The 17,494-nt window shown below is 34.2% G+C and overlaps 14 non-coding genes across 14 annotated transcripts; all 14 read right to left on the reverse strand.

Moving 5' to 3' along the window:
- Positions 1–936: 936 nt before the first annotated feature.
- Positions 937–1,009, reverse strand: TRNAK-UUU (transfer RNA lysine (anticodon UUU)). The gene has a single exon. It is a non-coding gene; the product is annotated as a tRNA-Lys (tRNA).
- Positions 1,010–2,090: 1,081 nt separating this feature from the next.
- Positions 2,091–2,163, reverse strand: TRNAK-UUU (transfer RNA lysine (anticodon UUU)). The gene has a single exon. It is a non-coding gene; the product is annotated as a tRNA-Lys (tRNA).
- A 1,080-nt stretch (positions 2,164–3,243) lies between these two features.
- TRNAK-UUU (transfer RNA lysine (anticodon UUU)) lies at positions 3,244–3,316 on the reverse strand. Its single transcript has one exon. It is a non-coding gene; the product is annotated as a tRNA-Lys (tRNA).
- A 1,081-nt stretch (positions 3,317–4,397) lies between these two features.
- Positions 4,398–4,470, reverse strand: TRNAK-UUU (transfer RNA lysine (anticodon UUU)). The gene has a single exon. It is a non-coding gene; the product is annotated as a tRNA-Lys (tRNA).
- A 1,080-nt stretch (positions 4,471–5,550) lies between these two features.
- Positions 5,551–5,623, reverse strand: TRNAK-UUU (transfer RNA lysine (anticodon UUU)). The gene has a single exon. It is a non-coding gene; the product is annotated as a tRNA-Lys (tRNA).
- Positions 5,624–6,704: 1,081 nt separating this feature from the next.
- On the reverse strand, positions 6,705–6,777 carry TRNAK-UUU (transfer RNA lysine (anticodon UUU)). Its single transcript has one exon. It is a non-coding gene; the product is annotated as a tRNA-Lys (tRNA).
- Positions 6,778–7,857: 1,080 nt separating this feature from the next.
- TRNAK-UUU (transfer RNA lysine (anticodon UUU)) lies at positions 7,858–7,930 on the reverse strand. The gene has a single exon. It is a non-coding gene; the product is annotated as a tRNA-Lys (tRNA).
- A 2,245-nt stretch (positions 7,931–10,175) lies between these two features.
- Positions 10,176–10,248, reverse strand: TRNAK-UUU (transfer RNA lysine (anticodon UUU)). Its single transcript has one exon. It is a non-coding gene; the product is annotated as a tRNA-Lys (tRNA).
- Positions 10,249–11,328: 1,080 nt separating this feature from the next.
- TRNAK-UUU (transfer RNA lysine (anticodon UUU)) lies at positions 11,329–11,401 on the reverse strand. Its single transcript has one exon. It is a non-coding gene; the product is annotated as a tRNA-Lys (tRNA).
- Positions 11,402–12,481: 1,080 nt separating this feature from the next.
- Positions 12,482–12,554, reverse strand: TRNAK-UUU (transfer RNA lysine (anticodon UUU)). Its single transcript has one exon. It is a non-coding gene; the product is annotated as a tRNA-Lys (tRNA).
- Positions 12,555–13,634: 1,080 nt separating this feature from the next.
- On the reverse strand, positions 13,635–13,707 carry TRNAK-UUU (transfer RNA lysine (anticodon UUU)). Its single transcript has one exon. It is a non-coding gene; the product is annotated as a tRNA-Lys (tRNA).
- Positions 13,708–14,787: 1,080 nt separating this feature from the next.
- Positions 14,788–14,860, reverse strand: TRNAK-UUU (transfer RNA lysine (anticodon UUU)). Its single transcript has one exon. It is a non-coding gene; the product is annotated as a tRNA-Lys (tRNA).
- Positions 14,861–15,940: 1,080 nt separating this feature from the next.
- On the reverse strand, positions 15,941–16,013 carry TRNAK-UUU (transfer RNA lysine (anticodon UUU)). The gene has a single exon. It is a non-coding gene; the product is annotated as a tRNA-Lys (tRNA).
- A 1,080-nt stretch (positions 16,014–17,093) lies between these two features.
- Positions 17,094–17,166, reverse strand: TRNAK-UUU (transfer RNA lysine (anticodon UUU)). The gene has a single exon. It is a non-coding gene; the product is annotated as a tRNA-Lys (tRNA).
- Between the last annotated feature and the right edge of the window lie 328 nt (positions 17,167–17,494).

The raw sequence follows: 17,494 nt of genomic DNA on the forward strand, positions 1-17,494 counted from the left end.
TTAATATGTTAAAGATGTTAGTGCCTTAATATAAACGTTTATTTTCATTTGTGTGTTTGTGTTTTACTGTTTCTTTTTTTCACACTTTTTTTTCCCTATGGGGGCTGCCATTTTTTGTTCCATTTCTGTGTGTGTCGATTAACGACACACACAGACATGGAATACGGCAGCCACAGTCCCATAGGGACTGCGAACGGCTCCCGTCCCATTGACTGCCGTGTACGGCGTCTGTGTGGGAACTGCGCATGCGCCGCTCCCACACAGTCCTATTCGAAATTGGCGCCGTCCGGCGCCATTTTCCTGTGGACCGGAAGTCGCGGCCGGACAGTAATATTACTACTTCCGGTCGCGGCTTCCGGACAAGTGCACATGGAACAGCGGCAGCAAAGGGAGCGGACGGGCCGCGGCGGCAGGAGCAGGTAAGCGATTTCAATGTATGTTAGTGTTTGTGTGTGTTTACTACTGCATGTAAACCTACTACACTGTGGGTTACCTCAAAAAATGGCGACGCACAGTGTAGCAGGTTAAACCTTTCAAACCCCTCGTTTATCCCGGCACTAGCCAGGATAAAGGAGGGGGGGATGCTGAGCGCTCACTAGAGCGATAGCTTTTAACCCAATGTTGCAATGCTGCAATTTTGGGAACTAGCTCCAAACAGCTCCATCTAGTGACCAAAAATGGGTAGTATTATAAATTTGAAAAAATTTATAATATTTCCTGACTCGCGAAAAAAATAAAAAAAATTTGAACAATGTTTTATCACCCACACACTAAATGTTTAAATTTTAAAAAAAAAACATGTTTTTGGGGCGACACCATGCCTTTAAGACACAAAGTTACAACTTTAATCTGATATCCAAGAAATTTTGACAGCGTGAAATGTATATAATATTGCAATCACCAATAAGTGAAAAGTCTGGTTTTCCACAAGAGACACGCCTGAACAGGGACTTGAACCCTGGACCCTCAGATTAAAAGTCTGATGCTCTACCGACTGAGCTATCCAGGCTCTGCAAAACTAAGACATGTGCGGGATAGTTGGCGTTTCTCTCCTTCTCAAATATATTCTGGACTACAACGCTTTTTTACGTGTTTTCAGAGGTCACTTAGAAAAAGAAAAGTATAAACTTATTTTGACTTGATAAAATCATCTACGGGGCTAAAGTTTAAACAGTCAAGACATTGTTAGATTATACAGTTTTCTTTTTTTAGGGCATAAAGTTACAATTTTGTTCTGACATCCAAGAAATCTTAAAAGAATGGACTAGTTCTTAGTTTCAAAGAGAGTTTTAGTCATGGATAAGTGATAGGTTGTTTTTCAAAAAAACTTACACTTGCACAGGTACCCTCAGATTGAAAGTGTGATGCTCTATCAACTAAACTATCCAGGCCCTATAAAACAAATAATGTGCAGGATAATTGATGATTTTCTCCTTATAATTTATATTTTGAGCTACAGATCTGTTATGTATAGTTTCAAATTTTACCTAGAGAAGGGGAAACTATGATTTCTTATTGTCTGGACAAAGTCATCTAGGCTGCTAAAGTTAAAGGTGTTAAATTATTTGTTAGATTATACAGATTAATTTTGTTAAAACATAAAGCTAACTTTTTAAGTTGATATCCAAGAAATTTTGAGAGCATGGAACTTGTCTTAGTTTCAAAGAGGGTTTCAGTCATAGATAAGTGATAGATTGTTTTTTCAAAAGACTCATGCCTGGACAGGCACCCTCAGATTAAAAGTGTGATGCTCTACCAACTAAACTATCCAGGCTCTATAAAACACAAAAATATGCAAGAAAATCGATGAAATTGTCCTCACTTATATTTTGAGCTATAGCGCTGTTATACTGTATACGCTTTCAAATTCTACTTTTCAGAAGGGAAAAGTATAATTTCATCTTGTCTTAATGAAATCCTCTAGGCTGCTAAAGTTTGAGGATTCAAGACCTCATTAGATCATACAGAATTCTTTCCTTAAGACACAAAGTTACAACTTTAATCTGATATCCATGAAATTTTGACAGTGTGAAATGTATATAATATTGCAATCACCAATAAGTGAAAAGTCTGGTTTTCTACAAGAGACACGCCTGAACAGGGACTTGAACCCTGGACCCTCAGATTAAAAGTCTGATGCTCTACCGACTGAGCTATCCAGGCTCTGAAAAATTAAGACATGTGCGGGAAAGTTGGCGTTTCTCTCCTTCTCAAATATATTCTGGACTTCAACGCTTTTTTACGTGTTTTCAGAGGTCACTTAGAAAAAGAAAAGTATAAACTTATTTTGACTTGATAAAATCATCTACGGGGCTAAAGTTTAAGCAGTCAAGACATTGTTAGATTATACAGTTTTCTTTTTTTAGGGCATAAAGTTACAATTTTGTTCTGACATCCAAGAAATCTTAAAAGAATGGACTAGTTCTTAGTTTCAAAGAGAGTTTTAGTCATGGATAAGTGATAGGTTGTTTTTCAAAAAACTTACACTTGCACAGGTACCCTCAGATTGAAAGTGTGATGCTCTATCAACTAAACTATCCAGGCCCTATAAAACAAATAATGTGCAGGATAATTGATGATTTTCTCCTTATAATTTATATTTTGAGCTACAGATCTGTTATGTATAGTTTAAAATTTTACCTAGAGAAGGGGAAACTATGATTTCTTATTGTCTGGACAAAGTCATCTAGGCTGCTAAAGTTAAAGGTGTTAAATTATTTGTTAGATTATACAGATTAATTTTGTTAAAACATAAAGCTAACTTTTTAAGTTGATATCCAAGAAATTTTGAGAGCATGGAACTTGTCTTAGTTTCAAAGAGGGTTTCAGTCATAGATAAGTGATAGATTGTTTTTTCAAAAGACTCATGCCTGGACAGGCACCCTCAGATTAAAAGTGTGATGCTCTACCAACTAAACTATCCAGGCTCTATAAAACACAAAAATATGCAAGAAAATCGATGAAATTGTCCTCACTTATATTTTGAGCTATAGCGCTGTTATACTGTATACGCTTTCAAATTCTACTTTTCAGAAGGGAAACGTATAATTTCATCTTGTCTTAATGAAATCCTCTAGGCTGCTAAAGTTTGAGGATTCAAGACCTCATTAGATCATACTGAATTCTTTCCTTAAGACACAAAGTTACAACTTTAATCTGATATCCAAGAAATTTTGACAGCGTGAAATGTATATAATATTGCAATCACCAATAAGTGAAAAGTCTGGTTTTCCACAAGAGACACGCCTGAACAGGGACTTGAACCCTGGACCCTCAGATTAAAAGTCTGATGCTCTACCGACTGAGCTATCCAGGCTCTGCAAAACTAAGACATGTGCGGGATAGTTGGCGTTTCTCTCCTTCTCAAATATATTCTGGACTACAACGCTTTTTTACGTGTTTTCAGAGGTCACTTAGAAAAAGAAAAGTATAAACTTATTTTGACTTGATAAAATCATCTACGGGGCTAAAGTTTAAACAGTCAAGACATTGTTAGATTATACAGTTTTCTTTTTTTAGGGCATAAAGTTACAATTTTGTTCTGACATCCAAGAAATCTTAAAAGAATGGACTAGTTCTTAGTTTCAAAGAGAGTTTTAGTCATGGATAAGTGATAGGTTGTTTTTCAAAAAAACTTACACTTGCACAGGTACCCTCAGATTGAAAGTGTGATGCTCTATCAACTAAACTATCCAGGCCCTATAAAACAAATAATGTGCAGGATAATTGATGATTTTCTCCTTATAATTTATATTTTGAGCTACAGATCTGTTATGTATAGTTTCAAATTTTACCTAGAGAAGGGGAAACTATGATTTCTTATTGTCTGGACAAAGTCATCTAGGCTGCTAAAGTTAAAGGTGTTAAATTATTTGTTAGATTATACAGATTAATTTTGTTAAAACATAAAGCTAACTTTTTAAGTTGATATCCAAGAAATTTTGAGAGCATGGAACTTGTCTTAGTTTCAAAGAGGGTTTCAGTCATAGATAAGTGATAGATTGTTTTTTCAAAAGACTCATGCCTGGACAGGCACCCTCAGATTAAAAGTGTGATGCTCTACCAACTAAACTATCCAGGCTCTATAAAACACAAAAATATGCAAGAAAATCGATGAAATTGTCCTCACTTATATTTTGAGCTATAGCGCTGTTATACTGTATACGCTTTCAAATTCTACTTTTCAGAAGGGAAAAGTATAATTTCATCTTGTCTTAATGAAATCCTCTAGGCTGCTAAAGTTTGAGGATTCAAGACCTCATTAGATCATACAGAATTCTTTCCTTAAGACACAAAGTTACAACTTTAATCTGATATCCATGAAATTTTGACAGCGTGAAATGTATATAATATTGCAATCACCAATAAGTGAAAAGTCTGGTTTTCCACAAGAGACACGCCTGAACAGGGACTTGAACCCTGGACCCTCAGATTAAAAGTCTGATGCTCTACCGACTGAGCTATCCAGGCTCTGCAAAACTAAGACATGTGCGGGAAAGTTGGCGTTTCTCTCCTTCTCAAATATATTCTGGACTTCAACGCTTTTTTACGTGTTTTCAGAGGTCACTTAGAAAAAGAAAAGTATAAACTTATTTTGACTTGATAAAATCATCTACGGGGCTAAAGTTTAAGCAGTCAAGACATTGTTAGATTATACAGTTTTCTTTTTTTAGGGCATAAAGTTACAATTTTGTTCTGACATCCAAGAAATCTTAAAAGAATGGACTAGTTCTTAGTTTCAAAGAGAGTTTTAGTCATGGATAAGTGATAGGTTGTTTTTCAAAAAACTTACACTTGCACAGGTACCCTCAGATTGAAAGTGTGATGCTCTATCAACTAAACTATCCAGGCCCTATAAAACAAATAATGTGCAGGATAATTGATGATTTTCTCCTTATAATTTATATTTTGAGCTACAGATCTGTTATGTATAGTTTAAAATTTTACCTAGAGAAGGGGAAACTATGATTTCTTATTGTCTGGACAAAGTCATCTAGGCTGCTAAAGTTAAAGGTGTTAAATTATTTGTTAGATTATACAGATTAATTTTGTTAAAACATAAAGCTAACTTTTTAAGTTGATATCCAAGAAATTTTGAGAGCATGGAACTTGTCTTAGTTTCAAAGAGGGTTTCAGTCATAGATAAGTGATAGATTGTTTTTTCAAAAGACTCATGCCTGGACAGGCACCCTCAGATTAAAAGTGTGATGCTCTACCAACTAAACTATCCAGGCTCTATAAAACACAAAAATATGCAAGAAAATCGATGAAATTGTCCTCACTTATATTTTGAGCTATAGCGCTGTTATACTGTATACGCTTTCAAATTCTACTTTTCAGAAGGGAAACGTATAATTTCATCTTGTCTTAATGAAATCCTCTAGGCTGCTAAAGTTTGAGGATTCAAGACCTCATTAGATCATACTGAATTCTTTCCTTAAGACACAAAGTTACAACTTTAATCTGATATCCAAGAAATTTTGACAGCGTGAAATGTATATAATATTGCAATCACCAATAAGTGAAAAGTCTGGTTTTCCACAAGAGACACGCCTGAACAGGGACTTGAACCCTGGACCCTCAGATTAAAAGTCTGATGCTCTACCGACTGAGCTATCCAGGCTCTGCAAAACTAAGACATGTGCGGGATAGTTGGCGTTTCTCTCCTTCTCAAATATATTCTGGACTACAACGCTTTTTTACGTGTTTTCAGAGGTCACTTAGAAAAAGAAAAGTATAAACTTATTTTGACTTGATAAAATCATCTACGGGGCTAAAGTTTAAACAGTCAAGACATTGTTAGATTATACAGTTTTCTTTTTTTAGGGCATAAAGTTACAATTTTGTTCTGACATCCAAGAAATCTTAAAAGAATGGACTAGTTCTTAGTTTCAAAGAGAGTTTTAGTCATGGATAAGTGATAGGTTGTTTTTCAAAAAAACTTACACTTGCACAGGTACCCTCAGATTGAAAGTGTGATGCTCTATCAACTAAACTATCCAGGCCCTATAAAACAAATAATGTGCAGGATAATTGATGATTTTCTCCTTATAATTTATATTTTGAGCTACAGATCTGTTATGTATAGTTTCAAATTTTACCTAGAGAAGGGGAAACTATGATTTCTTATTGTCTGGACAAAGTCATCTAGGCTGCTAAAGTTAAAGGTGTTAAGTTATTTGTTAGATTATACAGATTAATTTTGTTAAAACATAAAGCTAACTTTTTAAGTTGATATCCAAGAAATTTTGAGAGCATGGAACTTGTCTTAGTTTCAAAGAGGGTTTCAGTCATAGATAAGTGATAGATTGTTTTTTCAAAAGACTCATGCCTGGACAGGCACCCTCAGATTAAAAGTGTGATGCTCTACCAACTAAACTATGCAGGCTCTATAAAACACAAAAATATGCAAGAAAATCAATGAAATTGTCCTCACTTATATTTTGAGCTATAGCGCTGTTATACTGTATACGCTTTCAAATTCTACTTTTCAGAAGGGAAAAGTATAATTTCATCTTGTCTTAATGAAATCCTCTAGGCTGCTAAAGTTTGAGGATTCAAGACCTCATTAGATCATACAGAATTCTTTCCTTAAGACACAAAGTTACAACTTTAATCTGATATCCAAGAAATTTTGACAGCGTGAAATGTATATAATATTGCAATCACCAATAAGTGAAAAGTCTGGTTTTCTACAAGAGACACGCCTGAACAGGGACTTGAACCCTGGACCCTCAGATTAAAAGTCTGATGCTCTACCGACTGAGCTATCCAGGCTCTGCAAAACTAAGACATGTGCGGGAAAGTTGGCGTTTCTCTCCTTCTCAAATATATTCTGGACTACAACGCTTTTTTACTTGTTTTCAGAGGTCACTTAGAAAAAGAAAAGTATAAACTTATTTTGACTTGATAAAATCATCTACGGGGCTAAAATTTAAACAGTCAAGACATTGTTAGATTATACAGTTTTCTTTTTTTAGGGCATAAAGTTACAATTTTGTTCTGACATCCAAGAAATCTTAAAAGAATGGACTAGTTCTTAGTTTCAAAGAGAGTTTTAGTCATGGATAAGTGATAGGTTGTTTTTCAAAAAACTTACACTTGCACAGGTACCCTCAGATTGAAAGTGTGATGCTCTATCAACTAAACTATCCAGGCCCTATAAAACAAATAATGTGCAGGATAATTGATGATTTTCTCCTTATAATTTATATTTTGAGCTACAGATCTGTTATGTATAGTTTCAAATTTTACCTAGAGAAGGGGAAACTATGATTTCTTATTGTCTGGACAAAGTCATCTAGGCTGCTAAAGTTAAAGGTGTTAAGTTATTTGTTAGATTATACAGATTCATTTTCTTAAAACATAAAACTAACTTTTTAAGTTGATATCCAAGAAATTTTGAGAGCATGGAACTTGTCTTAGTTTCAAAGAGGGTTTCAGTCATAGATAAGTGATAGATTGTTTTTTCAAAAGACTCATGCCTGGACAGGCACCCTCAGATTAAAAGTGTGATGCTCTACCAACTAAACTATCCAGGCTCTATAAAACACAAAAATATGCAAGAAAATCAATGAAATTGTCCTCACTTATATTTTGAGCTATAGCGCTGTTATACTGTATACGCTTTCAAATTCTACTTTTCAGAAGGGAAAAGTATAATTTCATCTTGTCTTAATGAAATCCTCTAGGCTGCTAAAGTTTGAGGATTCAAGACCTCATTAGATCATACAGAATTCTTTCCTTAAGACACAAAGTTACAACTTTAATCTGATATCCAAGAAATTTTGACAGCGTGAAATGTATATAATATTGCAATCACCAATAAGTGAAAAGTCTGGTTTTCTACAAGAGACACGCCTGAACAGGGACTTGAACCCTGGACCCTCAGATTAAAAGTCTGATGCTCTACCGACTGAGCTATCCAGGCTCTGCAAAACTAAGACATGTGCGGGAAAGTTGGCGTTTCTCTCCTTCTCAAATATATTCTGGACTACAACGCTTTTTTACTTGTTTTCAGAGGTCACTTAGAAAAAGAAAAGTATAAACTTATTTTGACTTGATAAAATCATCTACGGGGCTAAAGTTTAAACAGTCAAGACATTGTTAGATTATACAGTTTTCTTTTTTTAGGGCATAAAGTTACAATTTTGTTCTGACATCCAAGAAATCTTAAAAGAATGGACTAGTTCTTAGTTTCAAAGAGAGTTTTAGTCATGGATAAGTGATAGGTTGTTTTTCAAAAAACTTACACTTGCACAGGTACCCTCAGATTGAAAGTGTGATGCTCTATCAACTAAACTATCCAGGCCCTATAAAACAAATAATGTGCAGGATAATTGATGATTTTCTCCTTATAATTTATATTTTGAGCTACAGATCTGTTATGTATAGTTTCAAATTTTACCTAGAGAAGGGGAAACTATGATTTCTTATTGTCTGGACAAAGTCATCTAGGCTGCTAAAGTTAAAGGTGTTAAATTATTTGTTAGATTATACAGATTAATTTTGTTAAAACATAAAGCTAACTTTTTAAGTTGATATCCAAGAAATTTTGAGAGCATGGAACTTGTCTTAGTTTCAAAGAGGGTTTCAGTCATAGATAAGTGATAGATTGTTTTTTCAAAAGACTCATGCCTGGACAGGCACCCTCAGATTAAAAGTGTGATGCTCTACCAACTAAACTATCCAGGCTCTATAAAACACAAAAATATGCAAGAAAATCGATGAAATTGTCCTCACTTATATTTTGAGCTATAGCGCTGTTATACTGTATACGCTTTCAAATTCTACTTTTCAGAAGGGAAAAGTATAATTTCATCTTGTCTTAATGAAATCCTCTAGGCTGCTAAAGTTTGAGGATTCAAGACCTCATTAGATCATACAGAATTCTTTCCTTAAGACACAAAGTTACAACTTTAATCTGATATCCATGAAATTTTGACAGCGTGAAATGTATATAATATTGCAATCACCAATAAGTGAAAAGTCTGGTTTTCTACAAGAGACACGCCTGAACAGGGACTTGAACAGGGACTTGAACCCTGGACCCTCAGATTAAAAGTCTGATGCTCTACCGACTGAGCTATCCAGGCTCTGAAAAACTAAGACATGTGCGGGAAAGTTGGCGTTTCTCTCCTTCTCAAATATATTCTGGACTTCAACGCTTTTTTACGTGTTTTCAGAGGTCACTTAGAAAAAGAAAAGTATAAACTTATTTTGACTTGATAAAATCATCTACGGGGCTAAAGTTTAAGCAGTCAAGACATTGTTAGATTATACAGTTTTCTTTTTTTAGGGCATAAAGTTACAATTTTGTTCTGACATCCAAGAAATCTTAAAAGAATGGACTAGTTCTTAGTTTCAAAGAGAGTTTTAGTCATGGATAAGTGATAGGTTGTTTTTCAAAAAACTTACACTTGCACAGGTACCCTCAGATTGAAAGTGTGATGCTCTATCAACTAAACTATCCAGGCCCTATAAAACAAATAATGTGCAGGATAATTGATGATTTTCTCCTTATAATTTATATTTTGAGCTACAGATCTGTTATGTATAGTTTCAAATTTTACCTAGAGAAGGGGAAACTATGATTTCTTATTGTCTGGACAAAGTCATCTAGGCTGCTAAAGTTAAAGGTGTTAAGTTATTTGTTAGATCATACAGATTAATTTTCTTAAAACATAAAGCTAACTTTTTAAGTTGATATCCAAGAAATTTTGAGAGCATGGAACTTGTCTTAGTTTCAAAGAGGGTTTCAGTCATAGATAAGTGATAGATTGTTTTTTCAAAAGACTCATGCCTGGACAGGCACCCTCAGATTAAAAGTGTGATGCTCTACCAACTAAACTATCCAGGCTCTATAAAACACAAAAATATGCAAGAAAATCAATGAAATTGTCCTCACTTATATTTTGAGCTATAGCGCTGTTATACTGTATACGCTTTCAAATTCTACTTTTCAGAAGGGAAAAGTATAATTTCATCTTGTCTTAATGAAATCCTCTAGGCTGCTAAAGTTTGAGGATTCAAGACCTCATTAGATCATACAGAATTCTTTCCTTAAGACACAAAATTACAACTTTAATCTGATATCCAAGAAATTTTGACAGCGTGAAATGTATATAATATTGCAATCACCAATAAGTGAAAAGTCTGGTTTTCTACAAGAGACACGCCTGAACAGGGACTTGAACCCTGGACCCTCAGATTAAAAGTCTGATGCTCTACCGACTGAGCTATCCAGGCTCTGCAAAGCTAAGACATGTGCGGGAAAGTTGGCGTTTCTCTCCTTCTCAAATATATTCTGGACTACAACGCTTTTTTACTTGTTTTCAGAGGTCACTTAGAAAAAGAAAAGTATAAACTTATTTTGACTTGATAAAATCATCTACGGGGCTAAAATTTAAACAGTCAAGACATTGTTAGATTATACAGTTTTCTTTTTTTAGGGCATAAAGTTACAATTTTGTTCTGACATCCAAGAAATCTTAAAAGAATGGACTAGTTCTTAGTTTCAAAGAGAGTTTTAGTCATGGATAAGTGATAGGTTGTTTTTCAAAAAACTTACACTTGCACAGGTACCCTCAGATTGAAAGTGTGATGCTCTATCAACTAAACTATCCAGGCCCTATAAAACAAATAATGTGCAGGATAATTGATGATTTTCTCCTTATAATTTATATTTTGAGCTACAGATCTGTTATGTATAGTTTCAAATTTTACCTAGAGAAGGGGAAACTATGATTTCTTATTGTCTGGACAAAGTCATCTAGGCTGCTAAAGTTAAAGGTGTTAAGTTATTTGTTAGATTATACAGATTCATTTTCTTAAAACATAAAACTAACTTTTTAAGTTGATATCCAAGAAATTTTGAGAGCATGGAACTTGTCTTAGTTTCAAAGAGGGTTTCAGTCATAGATAAGTGATAGATTGTTTTTTCAAAAGACTCATGCCTGGACAGGCACCCTCAGATTAAAAGTGTGATGCTCTACCAACTAAACTATCCAGGCTCTATAAAACACAAAAATATGCAAGAAAATCGATGAAATTGTCCTCACTTATATTTTGAGCTATAGCGCTGTTATACTGTATACGCTTTCAAATTCTACTTTTCAGAAGGGAAAAGTATAATTTCATCTTGTCTTAATGAAATCCTCTAGGCTGCTAAAGTTTGAGGATTCAAGACCTCATTAGATCATACAGAATTCTTTCCTTAAGACACAAAGTTACAACTTTAATCTGATATCCATGAAATTTTGACAGCGTGAAATGTATATAATATTGCAATCACCAATAAGTGAAAAGTCTGGTTTTCTACAAGAGACACACCTGAACAGGGACTTGAACCCTGGACCCTCAGATTAAAAGTCTGATGCTCTACCGACTGAGCTATCCAGGCTCTGCAAAACTAAGACATGTGCGGGAAAGTTGGCGTTTCTCTCCTTCTTAAATATATTCTGGACTTCAACGCTTTTTTACGTGTTTTCAGAGGTCACTTAGAAAAAGAAAAGTATAAACTTATTTTGACTTGATAAGATCATCTACGGGGCTAAAGTTTAAGCAGTCAAGACATTGTTAGATTATACAGTTTTCTTTTTTTAGGGCATAAAGTTACAATTTTGTTCTGACATCCAAGAAATCTTAAAAGAATGGACTAGTTCTTAGTTTCAAAGAGAGTTTTAGTCATGGATAAGTGATAGGTTGTTTTTCAAAAAACTTACACTTGCACAGGTACCCTCAGATTGAAAGTGTGATGCTCTATCAACTAAACTATCCAGGCCCTATAAAACAAATAATGTGCAGGATAATTGATGATTTTCTCCTTATAATTTATATTTTGAGCTACAGATCTGTTATGTATAGTTTCAAATTTTACCTAGAGAAGGGGAAACTATGATTTCTTATTGTCTGGACAAAGTCATCTAGGCTGCTAAAGTTAAAGGTGTTAAGTTATTTGTTAGATCATACAGATTAATTTTCTTAAAACATAAAGCTAACTTTTTAAGTTGATATCCAAGAAATTTTGAGAGCATGGAACTTGTCTTAGTTTCAAAGAGGGTTTCAGTCATAGATAAGTGATAGATTGTTTTTTCAAAAGACTCATGCCTGGACAGGCACCCTCAGATTAAAAGTGTGATGCTCTACCAACTAAACTATCCAGGCTCTATAAAACACAAAAATATGCAAGAAAATCGATGAAATTGTCCTCACTTATATTTTGAGCTATAGCGCTGTTATACTGTATACGCTTTCAAATTCTACTTTTCAGAAGGGAAAAGTATAATTTCATCTTGTCTTAATGAAATCCTCTAGGCTGCTAAAGTTTGAGGATTCAAGACCTCATTAGATCATACAGAATTCTTTCCTTAAGACACAAAGTTACAACTTTAATCTGATATCCAAGAAATTTTGACAGCGTGAAATGTATATAATATTGCAATCACCAATAAGTGAAAAGTCTGGTTTTCTACAAGAGACACACCTGAACAGGGACTTGAACCCTGGACCCTCAGATTAAAAGTCTGATGCTCTACCGACTGAGCTATCCAGGCTCTGCAAAACTAAGACATGTGCGGGAAAGTTGGCGTTTCTCTCCTTCTCAAATATATTCTGGACTACAACGCTTTTTTACTTGTTTTCAGAGGTCACTTAGAAAAAGAAAAGTATAAACTTATTTTGACTTGATAAAATCATCTACGGGGCTAAAGTTTAAACAGTCAAGACATTGTTAGATTATACAGTTTTCTTTTTTTAGGGCATAAAGTTACAATTTTGTTCTGACATCCAAGAAATCTTAAAAGAATGGACTAGTTCTTAGTTTCAAAGAGAGTTTTAGTCATGGATAAGTGATAGGTTGTTTTTCAAAAAACTTACACTTGCACAGGTACCCTCAGATTGAAAGTGTGATGCTCTATCAACTAAACTATCCAGGCCCTATAAAACAAATAATGTGCAGGATAATTGATGATTTTCTCCTTATAATTTATATTTTGAGCTACAGATCTGTTATGTATAGTTTCAAATTTTACCTAGAGAAGGGGAAACTATGATTTCTTATTGTCTGGACAAAGTCATCTAGGCTGCTAAAGTTAAAGGTGTTAAGTTATTTGTTAGATCATACAGATTAATTTTCTTAAAACATAAAGCTAACTTTTTAAGTTGATATCCAAGAAATTTTGAGAGCATGGAACTTGTCTTAGTTTCAAAGAGGGTTTCAGTCATAGATAAGTGATAGATTGTTTTTTCAAAAGACTCATGCCTGGACAGGCACCCTCAGATTAAAAGTGTGATGCTCTACCAACTAAACTATCCAGGCTCTATAAAACACAAAAATATGCAAGAAAATCGATGAAATTGTCCTCACTTATATTTTGAGCTATAGCGCTGTTATACTGTATACGCTTTCAAATTCTACTTTTCAGAAGGGAAAAGTATAATTTCATCTTGTCTTAATGAAATCCTCTAGGCTGCTAAAGTTTGAGGATTCAAGACCTCATTAGATCATACAGAATTCTTTCCTTAAGACACAAAGTTACAACTTTAATCTGATATCCAAGAAATTTTGACAGCGTGAAATGTATATAATATTGCAATCACCAATAAGTGAAAAGTCTGGTTTTCTACAAGAGACACACCTGAACAGGGACTTGAACCCTGGACCCTCAGATTAAAAGTCTGATGCTCTACCGACTGAGCTATCCAGGCTCTGCAAAACTAAGACATGTGCGGGAAAGTTGGCGTTTCTCTCCTTCTCAAATATATTCTGGACTACAACGCTTTTTTACTTGTTTTCAGAGGTCACTTAGAAAAAGAAAAGTATAAACTTATTTTGACTTGATAAAATCATCTACGGGGCTAAAGTTTAAACAGTCAAGACATTGTTAGATTATACAGTTTTCTTTTTTTAGGGCATAAAGTTACAATTTTGTTCTGACATCCAAGAAATCTTAAAAGAATGGACTAGTTCTTAGTTTCAAAGAGAGTTTTAGTCATGGATAAGTGATAGGTTGTTTTTCAAAAAACTTACACTTGCACAGGTACCCTCAGATTGAAAGTGTGATGCTCTATCAACTAAACTATCCAGGCCCTATAAAACAAATAATGTGCAGGATAATTGATGATTTTCTCCTTATAATTTATATTTTGAGCTACAGATCTGTTATGTATAGTTTCAAATTTTACCTAGAGAAGGGGAAACTATGATTTCTTATTGTCTGGACAAAGTCATCTAGGCTGCTAAAGTTAAAGGTGTTAAGTTATTTGTTAGATTATACAGATTAATTTTCTTAAAACATAAAGCTAACTTTTTAAGTTGATATCCAAGAAATTTTGAGAGCATGGAACTTGTCTTAGTTTCAAAGAGGGTTTCAGTCATAGATAAGTGATAGATTGTTTTTTCAAAAGACTCATGCCTGGACAGGCACCCTCAGATTAAAAGTGTGATGCTCTACCAACTAAACTATCCAGGCTCTATAAAACACAAAAATATGCAAGAAAATCAATGAAATTGTCCTCACTTATATTTTGAGCTATAGCGCTGTTATACTGTATACGCTTTCAAATTCTACTTTTCAGAAGGGAAAAGTATAATTTCATCTTGTCTTAATGAAATCCTCTAGGCTGCTAAAGTTTGAGGATTCAAGACCTCATTAGATCATACAGAATTCTTTCCTTAAGACACAAAATTACAACTTTAATCTGATATCCAAGAAATTTTGACAGCGTGAAATGTATATAATATTGCAATCACCAATAAGTGAAAAGTCTGGTTTTCTACAAGAGACACGCCTGAACAGGGACTTGAACCCTGGACCCTCAGATTAAAAGTCTGATGCTCTACCGACTGAGCTATCCAGGCTCTGCAAAGCTAAGACATGTGCGGGAAAGTTGGCGTTTCTCTCCTTCTCAAATATATTCTGGACTACAACGCTTTTTTACTTGTTTTCAGAGGTCACTTAGAAAAAGAAAAGTATAAACTTATTTTGACTTGATAAAATCATCTACGGGGCTAAAATTTAAACAGTCAAGACATTGTTAGATTATACAGTTTTCTTTTTTTAGGGCATAAAGTTACAATTTTGTTCTGACATCCAAGAAATCTTAAAAGAATGGACTAGTTCTTAGTTTCAAAGAGAGTTTTAGTCATGGATAAGTGATAGGTTGTTTTTCAAAAAACTTACACTTGCACAGGTACCCTCAGATTGAAAGTGTGATGCTCTATCAACTAAACTATCCAGGCCCTATAAAACAAATAATGTGCAGGATAATTGATGATTTTCTCCTTATAATTTATATTTTGAGCTACAGATCTGTTATGTATAGTTTCAAATTTTACCTAGAGAAGGGGAAACTATGATTTCTTATTGTCTGGACAAAGTCATCTAGGCTGCTAAAGTTAAAGGTGTTAAGTTATTTGTTAGATTATACAGATTCATTTTCTTAAAACATAAAACTAACTTTTTAAGTTGATATCCAAGAAATTTTGAGAGCATGGAACTTGTCTTAGTTTCAAAGAGGGTTTCAGTCATAGATAAGTGATAGATTGTTTTTTCAAAAGACTCATGCCTGGACAGGCACCCTCAGATTAAAAGTGTGATGCTCTACCAACTAAACTATCCAGGCTCTATAAAACACAAAAATATGCAAGAAAATCGATGAAATTGTCCTCACTTATATTTTGAGCTATAGCGCTGTTATACTGTATACGCTTTCAAATTCTACTTTTCAGAAGGGAAAAGTATAATTTCATCTTGTCTTAATGAAATCCTCTAGGCTGCTAAAGTTTGAGGATTCAAGACCTCATTAGATCATACAGAATTCTTTCCTTAAGACACAAAGTTACAACTTTAATCTGATATCCATGAAATTTTGACAGCGTGAAATGTATATAATATTGCAATCACCAATAAGTGAAAAGTCTGGTTTTCTACAAGAGACACACCTGAACAGGGACTTGAACCCTGGACCCTCAGATTAAAAGTCTGATGCTCTACCGACTGAGCTATCCAGGCTCTGCAAAACTAAGACATGTGCGGGAAAGTTGGCGTTTCTCTCCTTCTTAAATATATTCTGGACTTCAACGCTTTTTTACGTGTTTTCAGAGGTCACTTAGAAAAAGAAAAGTATAAACTTATTTTGACTTGATAAAATCATCTACGGGGCTAAAGTTTAAACAGTCAAGACATTGTTAGATTATACAGTTTTCTTTTTTTAGGGCATAAAGTTACAATTTTGTTCTGACATCCAAGAAATCTTAAAAGAATGGACTAGTTCTTAGTTTCAAAGAGAGTTTTAGTCATGGATAAGTGATAGGTTGTTTTTCAAAAAACTTACACTTGCACAGGTACCCTCAGATTGAAAGTGTGATGCTCTATCAACTAAACTATCCAGGCCCTATAAAACAAATAATGTGCAGGATAATTGATGATTTTCTCCTTATAATTTATATTTTGAGCTACAGATCTGTTATGTATAGTTTCAAATTTTACCTAGAGAAGGGGAAACTATGATTTCTTATTGTCTGGACAAAGTCATCTAGGCTGCTAAAGTTAAAGGTGTTAAGTTATTTGTTAGATTATACAGATTAATTTTCTTAAAACATAAAGCTAACTTTTTAAGTTGATATCCAAGAAATTTTGAGAGCATGGAACTTGTCTTAGTTTCAAAGAGGGTTTCAGTCATAGATAAGTGATAGATTGTTTTTTCAAAAGACTCATGCCTGGACAGGCACCCTCAGATTAAAAGTGTGATGCTCTACCAACTAAACTATCCAGGCTCTATAAAACACAAAAATATGCAAGAAAATCAATGAAATTGTCCTCACTTATATTTTGAGCTATAGCGCTGTTATACTGTATACGCTTTCAAATTCTACTTTTCAGAAGGGAAAAGTATAATTTCATCTTGTCTTAATGAAATCCTCTAGGCTGCTAAAGTTTGAGGATTCAAGACCTCATTAGATCATACAGAATTCTTTCCTTAAGACACAAAATTACAACTTTAATCTGATATCCAAGAAATTTTGACAGCGTGAAATGTATATAATATTGCAATCACCAATAAGTGAAAAGTCTGGTTTTCTACAAGAGACACGCCTGAACAGGGACTTGAACCCTGGACCCTCAGATTAAAAGTCTGATGCTCTACCGACTGAGCTATCCAGGCTCTGCAAAGCTAAGACATGTGCGGGAAAGTTGGCGTTTCTCTCCTTCTCAAATATATTCTGGACTACAACGCTTTTTTACTTGTTTTCAGAGGTCACTTAGAAAAAGAAAAGTATAAACTTATTTTGACTTGATAAAATCATCTACGGGGCTAAAATTTAAACAGTCAAGACATTGTTAGATTATACAGTTTTCTTTTTTTAGGGCATAAAGTTACAATTTTGTTCTGACATCCAAGAAATCTTAAAAGAATGGACTAGTTCTTAGTTTCAAAGAGAGTTTTAGTCATGGATAAGTGATAGGTTGTTTTTCAAAAAACTTACACTTGC

This window comes from Rhinoderma darwinii, chromosome 1 (assembly GCF_050947455.1).
Source record: "Rhinoderma darwinii isolate aRhiDar2 chromosome 1, aRhiDar2.hap1, whole genome shotgun sequence".
Classification (NCBI taxonomy): Eukaryota; Metazoa; Chordata; class Amphibia; order Anura; family Rhinodermatidae; genus Rhinoderma; species Rhinoderma darwinii.